At 35.2% G+C, this 21013-nt stretch overlaps 4 non-coding genes across 4 annotated transcripts; 2 read left to right on the plus strand and 2 right to left on the minus strand.

Annotated features, from left to right (window-relative positions):
- Window positions 1–5515: 5515 nt before the first annotated feature.
- On the minus strand, window positions 5516–5586 carry Trnag-gcc (transfer RNA glycine (anticodon GCC)). Its single transcript has one exon. It is a non-coding gene; the product is annotated as a tRNA-Gly (tRNA).
- Window positions 5587–7019: 1433 nt separating this feature from the next.
- Trnap-ugg (transfer RNA proline (anticodon UGG)) lies at window positions 7020–7091 on the plus strand. The gene has a single exon. It is a non-coding gene; the product is annotated as a tRNA-Pro (tRNA).
- A 6543-nt stretch (window positions 7092–13634) lies between these two features.
- Trnag-gcc (transfer RNA glycine (anticodon GCC)) lies at window positions 13635–13705 on the minus strand. The gene has a single exon. It is a non-coding gene; the product is annotated as a tRNA-Gly (tRNA).
- A 1433-nt stretch (window positions 13706–15138) lies between these two features.
- Trnap-ugg (transfer RNA proline (anticodon UGG)) lies at window positions 15139–15210 on the plus strand. Its single transcript has one exon. It is a non-coding gene; the product is annotated as a tRNA-Pro (tRNA).
- The last annotated feature ends 5803 nt before the right edge of the window (window positions 15211–21013 follow it).

The following is a 21013-nucleotide window of genomic DNA, read 5'->3' on the forward strand; positions in this document are numbered from 1 at the left end:
GGCAATACAATAGACATATAGGCAGACAAACAGGCAGACAGGTTTACAATGGATTGAGATTGAAGCAGACATACAGTTATACATAGAGACAGACAGATAGATGCGAATGAATCTATGTACCATAATGGTCCCGCAGAATGTTCATTAAAAGTAAATAAATTAAATGCCTTTTGGTTTCCTCTGCATTCTCTTTATACAGTTTAAACAATACATCACATAAAACATGGTTTACGCATCATATGAACTATATTTTTAACTTTACAATTTTGATTTTGTTTTAACGTTAATTGCTAGGTCTGAATTAATTAGAAACATTCACCACTTACTACCATTCGATTTACACTTTTAAAAACCAGGCTTGTCGATACTCGGAAGACTGGATCTCGCCCAAAATGCTCCTTATATTTTCATTTCCTTTGTAAGCTCTATTCAAAGTGTAACTTTGAAACGCATCAGGAAATTGTTGTTGCAAATCACACAAATATTCACACAAATATTCTCTTGCAAACTTTGATTCATATGCTGAACATCGATTGAAACTAACAAATAACGTAATTGTTATCTTTTGTTGTGTAAGGTTGTAAGGAATGGAAAGAAGAAAAAATAAGAACGTCGATTAAAACCAGCAAAGAACATGTGTGCGTCTGCGTGTGTGTGTGTGTGTGTGTGTGTGTGATTTGGATTTTTAACGTAGCTTTAATAATCTATCAGTCATATCGCTACGATGTCCGCAGTGCGACAGATTATAGTTATGTCTAGTACTGGGGCATCATGCCGCAGACATGTAGCATGATGTCCAACCCAGTCATATTATCCTGACACCAGGCGGACCAGTCCTAACACTAACCTCTTAATGCTGAGCGTGAAGCGAGGCAGCTGTTAGTAGCATTTTGTAAGTCTTTGGTATGACTCGACCGGGGATCAGCAAAGAACGTAATTGGTAGGTTGTGATTTTTCTTGTTGAGAATCTTTATTCTTCTTAAAACATCAAGTCTCAGTTTACCCACTTTCTTGATTTTCTAACCTATTTCACGAAAAGCAACAAGCAAACGTCATTAAATGTTGTTGATTGTTACAAATCGTGTGGGAGATATGTATTGGGAATTTGACAATGCTCCTGAACGTACGACTTATTGGAAAAGTATTTTACGTAACAATTGATGAATCTCCTTTAAAACTATTCTAGTGTCCAGATTATGTTTTAAAGAAAGTATATGATACTAATTTAAGATGATGCGCCAAAGCATATTCACGCCTGAATTTTCAATCAAGTGTTCGGTTCATTAGAAAGCGAAACCATACAAAAGGCATATGGTCAATTAAGTGTTTTATCGTTGCAGTTCAAAGATGAACAAGTAAGTCAAATTAGGAAAACTTTGATGTTCAAAAAAATTCACATTTACTCTGCGAATGTATGTCTGTCCATATAATCAGTAAGAATTAAGAATAAAATGTCTTCAGTTAGTTCGCTCTAAAATTGTAAGACATTTTCATGAAACTTGGTCTGTCCTTATTTCAAAATCAACAAATTTCATTTTACTCCCGTTCTCTTATTGTGTGTGTCTGAAGGTGATAAATACTGACTACCACTTGATCAATATCATAAGTAGGTAACATCTTCGGCTAGAGAGTTTATTCTGTTTCTCGGATTTTCAAATGCAACTGTTTCTGCTATAACTATGCATCACCACGGCTCCTGTTCATTCACTGGCTTTGTATGTAACTGCACGTGTTACATTTCCAATAAGTACCATGTTTCCGTTCTTTTAAATGTTTTGAACGCAACTGATCGTGCAAAAATTGTGATAATCACCATGTCCTGGAAGAAGTCTTCTGCTCTTGATGAGGAGTATAATGCAGTGTATGGCTTCAGACACCATGTGCGGCCAGTGATTTCCTCCCTTTAAAGGTTTCAATTGAAATAAATAGTCGCATAATTGCGATTCGAATTCAATTGAATATATTATAATCTTCTTCCAAAGTTATGCTTTCGGTGAAAATAATATCGGTGTTTTCTCATTGTGTATGTGACATATGTTGGGAAGTTATATTTGTAGTTGTAGATGGCTAGATGATCAACCTGTCTTGCATTTCTTTACCTTTCAGACATCAATCTTCAGGACTTCAATCAGCCTCAGCTTTCAAAAGTTGACAACCCTATTAAGAATAAATATGCTTGATAAAGTTATATTTACAATTATACGGTGCAACATTTTGGAATTGTTATCTTCACAGAGCTGTAACAACAATAAGTCATCTTGCAGATGCGGAACGTCGATTGAAACCAAAAAAGAACATAATTGTTAGTTTTAATTTGTAAGCTTGTAAAGAATGTAAGAAAGAAAAAAAGAAGATCGACTTTAACCAACAAAGAACGTACTTGTTACATTTGTTTTGCAAGCTTTTAAGGAATGTAAAAGAAAAAAAGAACGTGGACTGAAACCAACATAGATCGTAATTGTTATTTTTTGTTTTGTAAAGTTGTATGGAATATAAAGGAGAAAAACTAAGAACGTCGAATATAACTAACAAAAAACGAAATTGTTAGTTTTGTTTTGTTGAGAATATTTATTCTTCTTAAAACTTCAGGTCTCTGTTTAACCACTTGCTTGATTTTTCAACTTATTTCTCGAAATACATCGAACAAGCGTCATTAAATCTTGTTGATGTTGCAAAATCGTGTGGGAAATATGTGTTTGGAATTAACAATGCTCCTGAACCCATGCCTTACAGGAAAGGTATTTAACGTAACAATTGATGAATCTCCTTTAAATATATCCTAATGTCCCGATTATTCCCGTTTGCAAGTTTATTCTGTTGTATAATGTCAAATTTAGGAAATCTACTCCTTATTCCATTTCTTTTTCGTTTTAATTTTAATTGATGAATGTTGGTTGTTTTATCCAGTCAGGAAACTATTTTTCCTCCACATGGGTCCAAACGAGGAAACTATCCTCAATACACCTAACGTACAAAAATGGTAATTTATGGCCGTTGCACACTTTTCTTTCTCCAAGTATACAGTTTTAAGAGGCTGTAAGTTTGGTCAGTTTTTTCCAGGAAATCATTTGTATCTTTAAAATATGGATAGTGTTTCTGCGCCAAAGTGTTTCGATTAAAATAAATCCGCTCGGCAACACGCTCAGTCTGTCTTGAACAATCTGAAACAATGTGCCACTTGTCCGAACTTCGCTTGGCATAGTCCAGTTCTAGACCCGTTTGTGACTTTTCGGATAAATATAACAATACCTTGGTATTGAATTCGGAATACAGCAGTCGAATTCCCTTGTGTTCAGAAATCTACCTAAACATACTTTACCAAGACTTCGTCTGATTTCCATTTACTATTCAAAAATATCGTCTGACTTCCATGTTTTCGGCAAGTTTCCGTCTGACTTTTATTTACCTTTTCAAGATTCAATCCGAGTCACATTTCTGTCTCACTTCAAACTGGGTTTGTAATAGGCTGATAATATTGCAAAATCATTTCATTGTAGCTCTAATTCCAAAATGTACTGATGAAAGACATTGGTGGCATTACTTTTACTAGACTTCTTGATTGCCAGAGAACTGTTTTAGCATTAATTTTGCAACTCCCTATTTTATGATTTACTCAGGTTTGAGTTCTGGATAGAAACATCAGGTGTGCTTTTGTTTCGATAGACAGAAATGCATTTCTGCACATTCTCAGGCATACAGTTCTATGAATGCTATGGCATGCAGTTTAATACATCCTCAATGACAAAATAATTGCTTTTGATTTTGGATTCACGGGGCATCTATCAAACGAGGGACATTCTGTGTGAGAAACCCCATCTCCTGATGGAAGACTTTAAGTTGTGGCGTTGGCATACAAAACATAAGTGAGCGACAATTAGGTTACAGCGAGAAACGCTAGTACAATTTAGGACCATGCACACATTCTGAACGTAAAAGTACCCTTTCATCGACTTGCAATCAAATGAAGGCCGCCAGCGTCTGTATATATATGGCTCTTAGATCTTTCTACAAGACACATGCAAGTAGAGAAATGGTGTTCATTTCTAAGGAGGTTGTGAATCAAATAAAATCCCTCCTGAATTAGTTTGTAAGCAAGACATTAATGGACGCAATTCGCACTATTGGTACAGTTTTCCTATCCTAAAGTTTGGTGTATTGCTTAGATAAAACCTGCAATCAACTTTGCCTAATGCATCTACTGCAAATATATTTGTTTCGTTTACTATAATATTCAACGCTGGCAGCAAGATCATGTATAATACTAAAGGTTTAGTAAAGAACATGCCAAATATCTGGTACACCAGGATTTCCTGAGGAAAAACTAATGATCTGAGCTCAAATCCAAATAAAGATGTTTTCATACAAAATTAATAATCTTACTTTATAATCTACAACCATATACACAATAAGCCTTCAATATGTTATTGATAAAAAAGACATTATTCAGATAGGCCCAATCTCCTACCCGCAATTAAGGAGAAACTTCAATCACACAGTAGAAATACAGTATAGATAACAGTTTGCCTTTTTAAAAAAAATGATTGTATGTTGTTTACACATATATGTATGTTTGCGTGCGTGCATGTTTGCGCATGAGGATATAGTTTATCTTTCAAACGGTGTAATTGTAGATATAACAGTATGTCGTACATTTATTCTTAATGACGTTGTAGAGTTTTGAAATTGCAGGCTGATTATAGTTCTATTTGTTGTCCTCTGAAATGTAATGAAACCCATGACAGGTTGATCATCTAAACATTTACATCTCCAATGATGACTTTCCCACATATGACATTGTCCAGGCATAAACTTTGAACTCTTGTGTGATAACGAACGAGAGAGAGAGAGAGAAAGAGAGAGAGAGAGAGAGAGTGCGAGGGAGAGAGAGAGAGGGAGAGAGAGAGGTCAATGATCGTTTGATACAGTAATCTGTAAATAACACAAAAACATTGTGAATGGGAACTTAGTATCATTCCTTTCAGTCTGGATTTGAAATCAGTTCAATGAAATTCGAGTCAAAGTTGGCTGGAGAAGGTCAAACGTGAAACGAGGTTTACAGACAGACATAAATGTTGAAATAAATTGAAGACATCTCTAAAAGAGTATTCTAGTGTCATAAAGTAAATGATAATAACACGTTCAGTACACTGAAATGTTCTTGTGTTAAAATAATTAAGGGCGATAGGCATCGTCATCCGGATTTAAAGATTAACCTCTGACTGAAAAATGAAGGTTATTACGCTCTTCCTACAGTTCCAATTAGAAACTCCTTATAGACAAGATAAGGATCTGTCCCACTGTAATGGAAAGCTGTTTTGCACCAACATCCATGTTTTTTTCCGGGAAGCGAGGGACACTCAGTGTGAGACATCCAAGCTTCTGATTCAAGGACTGTTCCGATTTCAGTTGTGGAGTTGGCATAAAACACAAAAGTGAGCGAAAATTAGACTAGGGCAAAAAGAGTTATTACAAATATTGGATTATGCAAACATTCTAAAACTATATAAAAAAAATTTGCATCGGCCGGGAATCGAACCCGGGCCGCCCGCGTGGCAGGCGAGCATTCTACCACTGAACCACCGATGCACATTATTCCCTTGCTTCGTAAGGGCCTATCTCCCCACCGTGTCTTTACCTTAACTGCCTAATGTCATTTACATGTCTGTGTCATCTAATTCAGTAGGCGTTGATTTATTGATTGACTGCCTATGGGGTTACAATGCATGCTGTTAGAATAAACCGACACAACACATCTCTTTATTTGATTCTGAAACGGCGTAGATTACTTGGATTGAAGCACTTTCTAAATTGGAGACAGCCACATGATTTCTCACTTGCTAGTCTCTTCAAAGGTCTTGTCTGCTTGAATTTCATCTCACATCTATCCACAAGATGCATTTTAGTAGAAAACGGTATTCGTTTTCAAGGAGGTTGTAAATAGAACAAAGTCTATCCGGAATTGGTTTTTAAGCAAAATATTGATGGACGAATTCATAATATTTGTACAGATTTCCTATCATATCTTTAACGAAAGATGAATGTGCTGCTTAGAGAGAACCTAAAACGAACCTTGCCTAATCCACCTACTGGAATTATCTTTTTTGTTGTTGTGAAAATCAACTGTCAAATTAATGGTATGACCGTCGACTAGAATGGCAAATTTGGCTTCCATCGACATACATCAGCATGCATTCATCTTTATGCATAATGCAAGTGTCAAACGGGGACGCCGGCGAATGGAGAATGCTGTTTGATCAACGAATTGTCCAAGGGTCTATCGGCAGCAATTAATATTATGTAGATCTGAAACTCTTGATTATTATCAACAGTAAAATTCAGATGAGTTGGATTTCATTTAGAAGCATGCAAATAAAATATCATTTTAATTCTAAATATGTCTTCGTCATCGGAAATCGACTTTATCTTAAAGCATGTTAGTCTAAACAAAGTCAACTAATTACTTTTCATTTGTTACCCACAACAACAATCAGCTTGATTGCATAGTTTCGGTCTTGAATTTAGAGAACCAGTCTGTGTATACAACAATGAATAATGTCATCCATAAATTACATATATTACAAAACACCCTCTTCAGAGAAAACTAAGAGAGAAAAAGAAAACACTTTATAAGAACATTAAGTTCCTTCCTATCATCTGGTCTTAAATGATGCAAAGATTATTAAAATTCATTAAATTTAGTTTGATCATGGGTCATTTGCGACAGTTTTTTCTCCTTGGAAGAAGGACTTATATGTGTATGTCTCATAGATTTGGGAGATTAGCTTTGAAGCAAACTGTATAGTAAATGATATCAAAAGACTGATATTTCGAAACAATACTATTTGTGCATGAAATGTACACAAGGAAATGAAATATGTACGTTTCATCTATGATATAATCTTTTCATGTGCAAGGATCTGAGTAACAGCAGCGCACTGATATCAAGCTGTCGATAAGGTAGCGGCTCGTATGCAGGACAAATATAAAGGCGGATAATGGCACGATTATTTCCCATGTGAGGCTCGTTGGTCTAGGGGTATGATTCTCGCTTTGGGTGCGAGAGGTCCCGGGTTCAAATCCCGGACGAGCCCACCATTTTGGAAATGAAAGTTAATACTCATTTTGTAGTATCCTGGTAAATGGTTGAAGCAATCTCTCGGGACAGCCATGAGTGAAATATTTCATTTTCAATTATTCGTGTAAATGCAATACTTTTGACGGATTCATTTCGGAAACGCTGGTGAATTGTCATTTCTCCAAAACTTGAAATAGGTTTTCATATAGTTAGTCAAGTACAATTAATTGGAAGTTAACTTCCCAGAACCCCATTTACGACTTCAGCTTCAGAGGATGTACTGAAATTCTTGAACAAATATAACTACTGTATGGACCAGTGGATTAGCATAGTTTTTCATTGCACTCTTATCTTCCTCTGAACAAAGTTAACCTCCACACCCATACAGAAAAAGTTTGTTTTAGACATCCTTATCAAAATGTATGCTAATAATTATTTAACTTCTGCCAGTTTTGATTGCATAGTTTCATTCTTGAATTTAGAGAACCAGTTTATGTATACAAGAAAGACTAATCTTAACCACAATTACATATGTCAGAAAACACCATCGTCAGAGAAAACTAAGAGAAATAAAAAACACTTTATAGTGACACTAAGTTCCTTCTTATCCTATGCAATAATGATTAAAATTCATTAAAATCAGTTTTTCCTTTGGTCATTTGCGACAGTTTTTTTTTTGTCCTTGGAGGAAGGACTTATATTTGGGTCATTATCTTCATTATTTGGACATAATGTCGACAAGTAACTGGAGAAGAAAGCCTGGCGATGAATGTAAAAACAAAAGTAATTTGAAGTTATTCTGTCTTCTTGTTCTGAAGCAAATTGAATAGTTTAATGATGACGAAAGACTAAGATTTTGAAACTTTACTAGTTGTGTATGAAATGTACTCATTCTCAAAAAGGAGCATGCCCATCAAGATATATAGACGGAATAAAGCTATCGGTCAATCGATAGATTGATATATAGATATATATTTCAGCATTCCAACGATGGAAAATACCCATCAAGAGATTCAAAATACTTGAACAGGCAATACAATAGACATATAGGCAGACAAACAGGCAGACAGGTTTACAATGGATTGAGATTGAAGCAGACATACAGTTATACATAGAGACAGACAGATAGATGCGAATGAATCTATGTACCATAATGGTCCCGCAGAATGTTCATTAAAAGTAAATAAATTAAATGCCTTTTGGTTTCCTCTGCATTCTCTTTATACAGTTTAAACAATACATCACATAAAACATGGTTTACGCATCATATGAACTATATTTTTAACTTTACAATTTTGATTTTGTTTTAACGTTAATTGCTAGGTCTGAATTAATTAGAAACATTCACCACTTACTACCATTCGATTTACACTTTTAAAAACCAGGCTTGTCGATACTCGGAAGACTGGATCTCGCCCAAAATGCTCCTTATATTTTCATTTCCTTTGTAAGCTCTATTCAAAGTGTAACTTTGAAACGCATCAGGAAATTGTTGTTGCAAATCACACAAATATTCACACAAATATTCTCTTGCAAACTTTGATTCATATGCTGAACATCGATTGAAACTAACAAATAACGTAATTGTTATCTTTTGTTGTGTAAGGTTGTAAGGAATGGAAAGAAGAAAAAATAAGAACGTCGATTAAAACCAGCAAAGAACATGTGTGCGTCTGCGTGTGTGTGTGTGTGTGTGTGTGTGTGTGATTTGGATTTTTAACGTAGCTTTAATAATCTATCAGTCATATCGCTACGATGTCCGCAGTGCGACAGATTATAGTTATGTCTAGTACTGGGGCATCATGCCGCAGACATGTAGCATGATGTCCAACCCAGTCATATTATCCTGACACCAGGCGGACCAGTCCTAACACTAACCTCTTAATGCTGAGCGTGAAGCGAGGCAGCTGTTAGTAGCATTTTGTAAGTCTTTGGTATGACTCGACCGGGGATCAGCAAAGAACGTAATTGGTAGGTTGTGATTTTTCTTGTTGAGAATCTTTATTATTCTTAAAACATCAAGTCTCAGTTTACCCACTTTCTTGATTTTCTAACCTATTTCACGAAAAGCAACAAGCAAACGTCATTAAATGTTGTTGATTGTTACAAATCGTGTGGGAGATATGTATTGGGAATTTGACAATGCTCCTGAACGTACGACTTATTGGAAAAGTATTTTACGTAACAATTGATGAATCTCCTTTAAAACTATTCTAGTGTCCAGATTATGTTTTAAAGAAAGTATATGATACTAATTTAAGATGATGCGCCAAAGCATATTCACGCCTGAATTTTCAATCAAGTGTTCGGTTCATTAGAAAGCGAAACCATACAAAAGGCATATGGTCAATTAAGTGTTTTATCGTTGCAGTTCAAAGATGAACAAGTAAGTCAAATTAGGAAAACTTTGATGTTCAAAAAAATTCACATTTACTCTGCGAATGTATGTCTGTCCATATAATCAGTAAGAATTAAGAATAAAATGTCTTCAGTTAGTTCGCTCTAAAATTGTAAGACATTTTCATGAAACTTGGTCTGTCCTTATTTCAAAATCAACAAATTTCATTTTACTCCCGTTCTCTTATTGTGTGTGTCTGAAGGTGATAAATACTGACTACCACTTGATCAATATCATAAGTAGGTAACATCTTCGGCTAGAGAGTTTATTCTGTTTCTCGGATTTTCAAATGCAACTGTTTCTGCTATAACTATGCATCACCACGGCTCCTGTTCATTCACTGGCTTCGTATGTAACTGCACGTGTTACATTTCCAATAAGTACCATGTTTCCGTTCTTTTAAATGTTTTGAACGCAACTGATCGTGCAAAAATTGTGATAATCACCATGTCCTGGAAGAAATCTTCTGCTCTTGATGAGGAGTATAATGCAGTGTATGGCTTCAGACACCATGTGCGGCCAGTGATTTCCTCCCTTTAAAGGTTTCAATTGAAATAAATAGTCGCATAATTGCGATTCGAATTCAATTGAATATATTATAATTTTCTTCCTAAGTTATGCTTTCGGTGAAAATAATATCGGTGTTTTCTCGTTGTGTATGTGACATATGTTGGGAAGTTATATTTGTAGTTGTAGATGGCTAGATGATCAACCTGTCTTGCATTTCTTTACCTTTCAGAGATCAATCTTCAGGACTTCAATCAGCCTCAGCTTTCAAAAGTTGACAACCCTATTAAGAATAAATATGCTTGATAAAGTTATATTTACAATTATACGGTGCAACATTTTGGAATTGTTATCTTCACAGAGCTGTAACAACAATAAGTCATCTTGCAGATGCGGAACGTCGATTGAAACCAAAAAAGAACATAATTGTTAGTTTTAATTTGTAAGCTTGTAAAGAATGTAAGAAAGAAAAAAAGAAGATCGACTTTAACCAACAAAGAACGTACTTGTTACATTTGTTTTGCAAGCTTTTAAGGAATGTAAAAGAAAAAAAGAACGTGGACTGAAACCAACATAGATCGTAATTGTTATTTTTTGTTTTGTAAAGTTGTATGGAATATAAAGGAGAAAAACTAAGAACGTCGAATATAACTAACAAAAAACGAAATTGTTAGTTTTGTTTTGTTGAGAATATTTATTCTTCTTAAAACTTCAGGTCTCTGTTTAACCACTTGCTTGATTTTTCAACTTATTTCTCGAAATACATCGAACAAGCGTCATTAAATCTTGTTGATGTTGCAAAATCGTGTGGGAAATATGTGTTTGGAATTAACAATGCTCCTGAACCCATGCCTTACAGGAAAGGTATTTAACGTAACAATTGATGAATCTCCTTTAAATATATCCTAATGTCCCGATTATTCCCGTTTGCAAGTTTATTCTGTTGTATAATGTCAAATTTAGGAAATCTACTCCTTATTCCATTTCTTTTTCGTTTTAATTTTAATTGATGAATGTTGGTTGTTTTATCCAGTCAGGAAACTATTTTTCCTCCACATGGGTCCAAACGAGGAAACTATCCTCAATACACCTAACGTACAAAAATGGTAATTTATGGCCGTTGCACACTTTTCTTTCTCCAAGTATACAGTTTTAAGAGGCTGTAAGTTTGGTCAGTTTTTTCCAGGAAATCATTTGTATCTTTAAAATATGGATAGTGTTTCTGCGCCAAAGTGTTTCGATTAAAATAAATCCGCTCGGCAACACGCTCAGTCTGTCTTGAACAATCTGAAACAATGTGCCACTTGTCCGAACTTCGCTTGGCATAGTCCAGTTCTAGACCCGTTTGTGACTTTTCGGATAAATATAACAATACCTTGGTATTGAATTCGGAATACAGCAGTCGAATTCCCTTGTGTTCAGAAATCTACCTAAACATACTTTACCAAGACTTCGTCTGATTTCCATTTACTATTCAAAAATATCGTCTGACTTCCATGTTTTCGGCAAGTTTCCGTCTGACTTTTATTTACCTTTTCAAGATTCAATCCGAGTCACATTTCTGTCTCACTTCAAACTGGGTTTGTAATAGGCTGATAATATTGCAAAATCATTTCGTTGTAGCTCTAATTCCAAAATGTACTGATGAAAGACATTGGTGGCATTACTTTTACTAGACTTCTTGATTGCCAGAGAACTGTTTTAGCATTAATTTTGCAACTCCCTATTTTATGATTTACTCAGGTTTGAGTTCTGGATAGAAACATCAGGTGTGCTTTTGTTTCGATAGACAGAAATGCATTTCTGCACATTCTCAGGCATACAGTTCTATGAATGCTATGGCATGCAGTTTAATACATCCTCAATGACAAAATAATTGCTTTTGATTTTGGATTCACGGGGCATCTATCAAACGAGGGACATTCTGTGTGAGAAACCCCATCTCCTGATGGAAGACTTTAAGTTGTGGCGTTGGCATACAAAACATAAGTGAGCGACAATTAGGTTACAGCGAAAAACGCTAGTACAATTTAGGACCATGCACACATTCTGAATGTAAAAGTATCCTTTCATCGACTTGGAATCAAATGAAGGCCGCCAGCGTCTGTATATATATGGCTCTTAGATCTTTCTACATGACACATGCAAGTAGAGAAATGGTGTTCATTTCTAAGGAGGTTGTGAATCAAATAAAATCCGTCCTGAATTAGTTTGTAAGCAAGACATTAATGGACGCAATTCGCACTATTGGTACAGTTTTCCTATCCTAAAGTTTGGTGTATTGCTTAGATAAAACCTGCAATCAACTTTGCCTAATGCATCTACTGCAAATATATTTGTTTCGTTTACTATAATATTCAACGCTGGCAGCAAGATCATGTATAATACTAAAGGTTTAGTAAAGAACATGCCAAATATCTGGTACACCAGGATTTCCTGAGGAAAAACTAATGATCTGAGCTCAAATCCAAATAAAGATGTTTTCATACAAAATTAATAATCTTACTTTATAATCTACAACCATATACACAATAAGCCTTCAATATGTTATTGATAAAAAAGACATTATTCAGATAGGCCCAATCTCCTACCCGCAATTAAGGAGAAACTTCAATCACACAGTAGAAATACAGTATAGATAACAGTTTGCCTTTTAAAAAAAATGATTGTATGTTGTTTACACATATATGTATGTTTGCGTGCGTGCATGTTTGCGCATGAGGATATAGTTTATCTTTCAAACGGTGTAATTGTAGATATAACAGTATGTCGTACATTTATTCTTAATGACGTTGTAGAGTTTTGAAATTGCAGGCTGATTATAGTTCTATTTGTTGTCCTCTGAAATGTAATGAAACCCATGACAGGTTGATCATCTAAACATTTACATCTCCAATGATGACTTTCCTACATATGACATTGTGCAGGCATAAACTTTGAACTCTTGTGTGATAACGAACGAGAGAGAGAGAGAGAGAGAGAGAGAGAGAGAGAGAGAGAGTGCGAGGGAGAGAGAGGGAGAGAGAGAGAGGGAGAGAGAGAGGTCAATGATCGTTTGATACAGTAATCTGTAAATAACACAAAAACATTGTGAATGGGAACTTAGTATCATTCCTTTCAGTCTGGATTTGAAATCAGTTCAATGAAATTCGAGTCAAAGTTGGCTGGAGAAGGTCAAACGTGAAACGAGGTTTACAGACAGACATAAATGTTGAAATAAATTGAAGACATCTCTAAAAGAGTATTCTAGTGTCATAAAGTAAATGATAATAACACGTTCAGTACACTGAAATGTTCTTGTGTTAAAATAATTAAGGGCGATAGGCATCGTCATCCGGATTTAAAGATTAACCTCTGACTGAAAAATGAAGGTTATTACGCTCTTCCTACAGTTCCAATTAGAAACTCCTTATAGACAAGATAAGGATCTGTCCCACTGTAATGGAAAGCTGTTTTGCACCAACATCCATGTTTTTTTCCGGGAAGCGAGGGACACTCAGTGTGAGACATCCAAGCTTCTGATTCAAGGACTGTTCCGATTTCAGTTGTGGAGTTGGCATAAAACACAAAAGTGAGCGAAAATTAGACTAGGGCAAAAAGAGTTATTACAAATATTGGATTATGCAAACATTCTAAAACTATATAAAAAAAATTTGCATCGGCCGGGAATCGAACCCGGGCCGCCCGCGTGGCAGGCGAGCATTCTACCACTGAACCACCGATGCACATTATTCCCTTGCTTCGTAAGGGCCTATCTCCCCACCGTGTCTTTACCTTAACTGCCTAATGTCATTTACATGTCTGTGTCATCTAATTCAGTAGGCGTTGATTTATTGATTGACTGCCTATGGGGTTACAATGCATGCTGTTAGAATAAACCGACACAACACATCTCTTTATTTGATTCTGAAACGGCGTAGATTACTTGGATTGAAGCACTTTCTAAATTGGAGACAGCCACATGATTTCTCACTTGCTAGTCTCTTCAAAGGTCTTGTCTGCTTGAATTTCATCTCACATCTATCCACAAGATGCATTTTAGTAGAAAACGGTATTCGTTTTCAAGGAGGTTGTAAATAGAACAAAGTCTATCCGGAATTGGTTTTTAAGCAAAATATTGATGGACGAATTCATAATATTTGTACAGATTTCCTATCATATCTTTAACGAAAGATGAATGTGCTGCTTAGAGAGAACCTAAAACGAACCTTGCCTAATCCGCCTACTGGAATTATCTTTTTTGTTGTTGTGAAAATCAACTGTCAAATTCATGGTATGACCGTCGACTAGAATGGCAAATTTGGCTTCCATCGACATACATCAGCATGCATTCATCTTTATGCATAATGCAAGTGTCAAACGGGGACGCCGGCGAATGGAGAATGCTGTTTGATCAACGAATTGTCCAAGGGTCTATCGGCAGCAATTAATATTATGTAGATCTGAAACTCTTGATTATTATCAACAGTAAAATTCAAATGAGTTGGATTTCATTTAGAAGCATGCAAATAAAATATCATTTTAATTCTAAATATGTCTTCGTCATCGGAAATCGACTTTATCTTAAAGCATGTTAGTCTAAACAAAGTCAACTAATTACTTTTCATGTGTTACCCACAACAACAATCAGCTTGATTGCATAGTTTCGGTCTTGAATTTAGAGAACCAGTCTGTGTATACAACAATGAATAATGTCATCCATAAATTACATATATTACAAAACACCCTCTTCAGAGAAAACTAAGAGAGAAAAAGAAAACACTTTATAGGAACATTAAGTTCCTTCCTATCATCCGGTCTTAAATGATGCAAAGATTATTAAAATTCATTAAATTTAGTTTGATCATGGGTCATTTGCGACAGTATTTTCTCCTTGGAAGAAGGGCTTATATGTGTATATCTCATAGATTTGGGAGATTAGCTTTGAAGCAAACTGAATAGTAAATGATATCAAAAGACTGATATTTCGAAACAATACTATTTGTGCATGAAATGTACACAAGGAAATGAAATATGTACGTTTCATCTATGATCTAATCTTTTCATGTGCAAGGATCTGAGTAACAGCAGCGCACTGATATCAAGCTGTCGATAAGGTAGCGGCTCGTATGCAGGACAAATATAAAGGCGGATAATGGCACGATTATTTCCCATGTGAGGCTCGTTGGTCTAGGGGTATGATTCTCGCTTTGGGTGCGAGAGGTCCCGGGTTCAAATCCCGGACGAGCCCACCATTTTGGAAATGAAAGTTAATACTCATTTTGTAGTATCCTGGTAAATGGTTGAAGCAATCTCTCGGGACAGCCATGAGTGAAATATTTCATTTTCAATTATTCGTGTAAATGCAATACTTTTGACGGATTCATTTCGGAAACGCTGGTGAATTGTCATTTCTCCAAAACTTGAAATAGGTTTTCATATAGTTAGTCAAGTACAATTAATTGGAAGTTAACTTCCCAGAACCCCATTTACGACTTCAGCTTCAGAGGATGTACTGAAATTCTTGAACAAATATAACTACTGTATGGACCAGTGGATTAGCATAGTTTTTCATTGCACTCTTATCTTCCTCTGAACAAAGTTAACCTCCACACCCATACAGAAAAAGTTTGTTTTAGACATCCTTATCAAAATGTATGCTAATAATTATTTAACTTCTGCCAGTTTTGATTGCATAGTTTCATTCTTGAATTTAGAGAACCAGTTTATGTATACAAGAAAGACTAATCTTAACCACAATTACATATGTCAGAAAACACCATCGTCAGAGAAAACTAAGAGAAATAAAAAACACTTTATAGTGACACTAAGTTCCTTCTTATCCTATGCAATAATGATTAAAATTCATTAAAATCAGTTTTTCCTTTGGTCATTTGCGACAGTTTTTTTTTGTCCTTGGAGGAAGGACTTATATTTGGGTCATTATCTTCATTATTTGGACATAATGTCGACAAGTAACTGGAGAAGAAAGCCTGGCGATGAATGTAAAAACAAAAGTAATTTGAAGTTATTCTGTCTTCTTGTTCTGAAGCAAATTGAATAGTTTAATGATGACGAAAGACTAAGATTTTGAAACTTTACTAGTTGTGTATGAAATGTACTCATTCTCAAAAAGGAGCATGCCCATCAAGATATATAGACGGAATAAAGCTATCGGTCAATCGATAGATTGATATATAGATATATATTTCATCATTCCAACGAAGGAAGATACCCATCAAGAGAATCAAAATACTTGAACAGGCAATACAATAGACATATAGGCAGACAAACAGGCAGACAGGTTTACAATGGATTGAGATTGAAGCAGACATACAGTTATACATAGAGACAGACAGATAGATGCGAATGAATCTATGTACCATAATGGTCCCGCAGAATGTTCATTAAAAGTAAATAAATTAAATGCCTTTTGGTTTCCTCTGCATTCTCTTTATACAGTTTAAACAATACATCACATAAAACATGGTTTACGCATCATATGAACTATATTTTTAACTTTACAATTTTGATTTTGTTTTAACGTTAATTGCTAGGTCTGAATTAATTAGAAACATTCACCACTTACTACCATTCGATTTACACTTTTAAAAACCAGGCTTGTCGATACTCGGAAGACTGGATCTCGCCCAAAATGCTCCTTATATTTTCATTTCCTTTGTAAGCTCTATTCAAAGTGTAACTTTGAAACGCATCAGGAAATTGTTGTTGCAAATCACACAAATATTCACACAAATATTCTCTTGCAAACTTTGATTCATATGCTGAACATCGATTGAAACTAACAAATAACGTAATTGTTATCTTTTGTTGTGTAAGGTTGTAAGGAATGGAAAGAAGAAAAAATAAGAACGTCGATTAAAACCAGCAAAGAACATGTGTGCGTCTGCGTGTGTGTGTGTGTGTGTGTGTGTGATTTGGATTTTTAACGTAGCTTTAATAATCTATCAGTCATATCGCTACGATGTCCGCAGTGCGACAGATTATAGTTATGTCTAGTACTGGGGCATCATGCCGCAGACATGTAGCATGATGTCCAACCCAGTCATATTATCCTGACACCAGGCGGACCAGTCCTAACACTAACCTCTTAATGCTGAGCGTGAAGCGAGGCAGCTGTTAGTAGCATTTTGTAAGTCTTTGGTATGACTCGACCGGGGATCAGCAAAGAACGTAATTGGTAGGTTGTGATTTTTCTTGTTGAGAATCTTTATTCTTCTTAAAACATCAAGTCTCAGTTTACCCACTTTCTTGATTTTCTAACCTATTTCACGAAAAGCAACAAGCAAACGTCATTAAATGTTGTTGATTGTTACAAATCGTGTGGGAGATATGTATTGGGAATTTGACAATGCTCCTGAACGTACGACTTATTGGAAAAGTATTTTACGTAACAATTGATGAATCTCCTTTAAAACTATTCTAGTGTCCAGATTATGTTTTAAAGAAAGTATATGATACTAATTTAAGATGATGCGCCAAAGCATATTCACGCCTGAATTTTCAATCAAGTGTTCGGTTTATTAGAAAGCGAAACCATACAAAAGGCATATGGTCAATTAAGTGTTTTATCGTTGCAGTTCAAAGATGAACAAGTAAGTCAAATTAGGAAAACTTTGATGTTCAAAAAAATTCACATTTACTCTGCGAATGTATGTCTGTCCATATAATCAGTAAGAATTAAGAATAAAATGTCTTCAGTTAGTTCGCTCTAAAATTGTAAGACATTTTCATGAAACTTGGTCTGTCCTTATTTCAAAATCAACAAATTTCATTTTACTCCCGTTCTCTTATTGTGTGTGTCTGAAGGTGATAAATACTGACTACCACTTGATCAATATCATAAGTAGGTAACATCTTCGGCTAGAGAGTTTATTCTGTTTCTCGGATTTTCAAATGCAACTGTTTCTGCTATAACTATGCATCACCACGGCTCCTGTTCATTCACTGGCTTTGTATGTAACTGCACGTGTTACATTTCCAATAAGTACCATGTTTCCGTTCTTTTAAATGTTTTGAACGCAACTGATCGTGCAAAAATTGTGATAATCACCATGTCCTGGAAGAAGTCTTCTGCTCTTGATGAGGAGTATAATGCAGTGTATGGCTTCAGACACCATGTGCGGCCAGTGATTTCCTCCCTTTAAAGGTTTCAATTGAAATAAATAGTCGCATAATTGCGATTCGAATTCAATTGAATATATTATAATTTTCTTCCTAAGTTATGCTTTCGGTGAAAATAATATCGGTGTTTTCTCGTTGTGTATGTGACATATGTTGGGAAGTTATATTTGTAGTTGTAGATGGCTAGATGATCAACCTGTCTTGCATTTCTTTACCTTTCAGAGATCAATCTTCAGGACTTCAATCAGCCTCAGCTTTCAAAAGTTGACAACCCTATTAAGAATAAATATGCTTGATAAAGTTATATTTACAATTATACGGTGCAACATTTTGGAATTGTTATCTTCACAGAGCTGTAACAACAATAAGTCATCTTGCAGATGCGGAACGTCGATTGAAACCAAAAAAGAACATAATTGTTAGTTTTAATTTGTAAGCTTGTAAAGAATGTAAGAAAGAAAAAAAGAAGATCGACTTTAACCAACAAAGAACGTACTTGTTACATTTGTTTTGCAAGCTTTTAAGGAATGTAAAAGAAAAAAAGAACGTGGACTGAAACCAACATAGATCGTAATTGTTATTTTTTGTTTTGTAAAGTTGTATGGAATATAAAGGAGAAAAACTAAGAACGTCGAATATAACTAACAAAAAACGAAATTGTTAGTTTTGTTTTGTTGAGAATATTTATTCTTCTTAAAACTTCAGGTCTCTGTTTAACCACTTGCTTGATTTTTCAACTTATTTCTCGAAATACATCGAACAAGCGTCATTAAATCTTGTTGATGTTGCAAAATCGTGTGGGAAATATGTGTTTGGAATTAACAATGCTCCTGAACCCATGCCTTACAGGAAAGGTATTTAACGTAACAATTGATGAATCTCCTTTAAATATATCCTAATGTCCCGATTATTCCCGTTTGCAAGTTTATTCTGTTGTATAATGTCAAATTTAGGAAATCTACTCCTTATTCCATTTCTTTTTCGTTTTAATTTTAATTGATGAATGTTGGTTGTTTTATCCAGTCAGGAAACTATTTTTCCTCCACATGGGTCCAAACGAGGAAACTATCCTCAATACACCTAACGTACAAAAATGGTAATTTATGGCCGTTGCACACTTTTCTTTCTCCAAGTATACAGTTTTAAGAGGCTGTAAGTTTGGTCAGTTTTTTCCAGGAAATCATTTGTATCTTTAAAATATGGATAGTGTTTCTGCGCCAAAGTGTTTCGATTAAAATAAATCCGCTCGGCAACACGCTCAGTCTGTCTTGAACAATCTGAAACAATGTGCCACTTGTCCGAACTTCGCTTGGCATAGTCCAGTTCTAGACCCGTTTGTGACTTTTCGGATAAATATAACAATACCTTGGTATTGAATTCGGAATACAGCAGTCGAATTCCCTTGTGTTCAGAAATCTACCTAAACATACTTTACCAAGACTTCGTCTGATTTCCATTTACTATTCAAAAATATCGTCTGACTTCCATGTTTTCGGCAAGTTTCCGTCTGACTTTTATTTACCTTTTCAAGATTCAATCCGAGTCACATTTCTGTCTCACTTCAAACTGGGTTTGTAATAGGCTGATAATATTGCAAAATCATTTCATTGTAGCTCTAATTCCAAAATGTACTGATGAAAGACATTGGTGGCATTACTTTTACTAGACTTCTTGATTGCCAGAGAACTGTTTTAGCATTAATTTTGCAACTCCCTATTTTATGATTTACTCAGGTTTGAGTTCTGGATAGAAACATCAGGTGTGCTTTTGTTTCGATAGACAGAAATGCATTTCTGCACATTCTCAGGCATACAGTTCTATGAATGCTATGGCATGCAGTTTAATACATCCTCAATGACAAAATAATTGCTTTTGATTTTGGATTCACGGGGCATCTATCAAACGAGGGACATTCTGTGTGAGAAACCCCATCTCCTGATGGAAGACTTTAAGTTGTGGCGTTGGCATACAAAACATAAGTGAGCGACAATTAGGTTACAGCGAGAAACGCTAGTACAATTTAGGACCATGCACACATTCTGAACGTAAAAGTACCCTTTCATCGACTTGCAATCAAATGAAGGCCGCCAGCGTCTGTATATATATGGCTCTTAGATCTTTCTACAAGACACATGCAAGTAGAGAAATGGTGTTCATTTCTAAGGAGGTTGTGAATCAAATAAAATCCCTCCTGAATTAGTTTGTAAGCAAGACATTAATGGACGCAATTCGCACTATTGGTACAGTTTTCCTATCCTAAAGTTTGGTGTATTGCTTAGATAAAACCTGCAATCAACTTTGCCTAATGCATCTACTGCAAATATATTTGTTTCGTTTACTATAATATTCAACGCTGGCAGCAAGATCATGTATAATACTAAAGGTTTAGTAAAGAACATGCCAAATATCTGGTACACCAGGATTTCCTGAGGAAAAACTAATGATCTGAGCTCAAATCCAAATAAAGATGTTTTCATACAAAATTAATAATCTTACTTTATAATCTACAACCATATACACAATAAGCCTTCAATATGTTATTGATAAAAAAGACATTATTCAGATAGGCCCAATCTCCTACCCGCAATTAAGGAGAAACTTCAATCACACAGTAGAAATACAGTATAGATAACAGTTTGCCTTTTTAAAAAAAATGATTGTATGTTGTTTACACATATATGTATGTTTGCGTGCGTGCATGTTTGCGCATGAGGATATAGTTTATCTTTCAAACGGTGTAATTGTAGATATAACAGTATGTCGTACATTTATTCTTAATGACGTTGTAGAGTTTTGAAATTGCAGGCTGATTATAGTTCTATTTGTTGTCCTCTGAAATGTAATGAAACCCATGACAGGTTGATCATCTAAACATTTACATCTCCAATGATGACTTTCCTACATATGAC

Source organism: Sinohyriopsis cumingii, unplaced genomic scaffold, assembly GCF_028554795.1.
Source record: "Sinohyriopsis cumingii isolate HCF-2022 unplaced genomic scaffold, ASM2855479v2 utg003732l, whole genome shotgun sequence".
NCBI classification, from domain to species: domain Eukaryota; kingdom Metazoa; phylum Mollusca; class Bivalvia; order Unionida; family Unionidae; genus Sinohyriopsis; species Sinohyriopsis cumingii.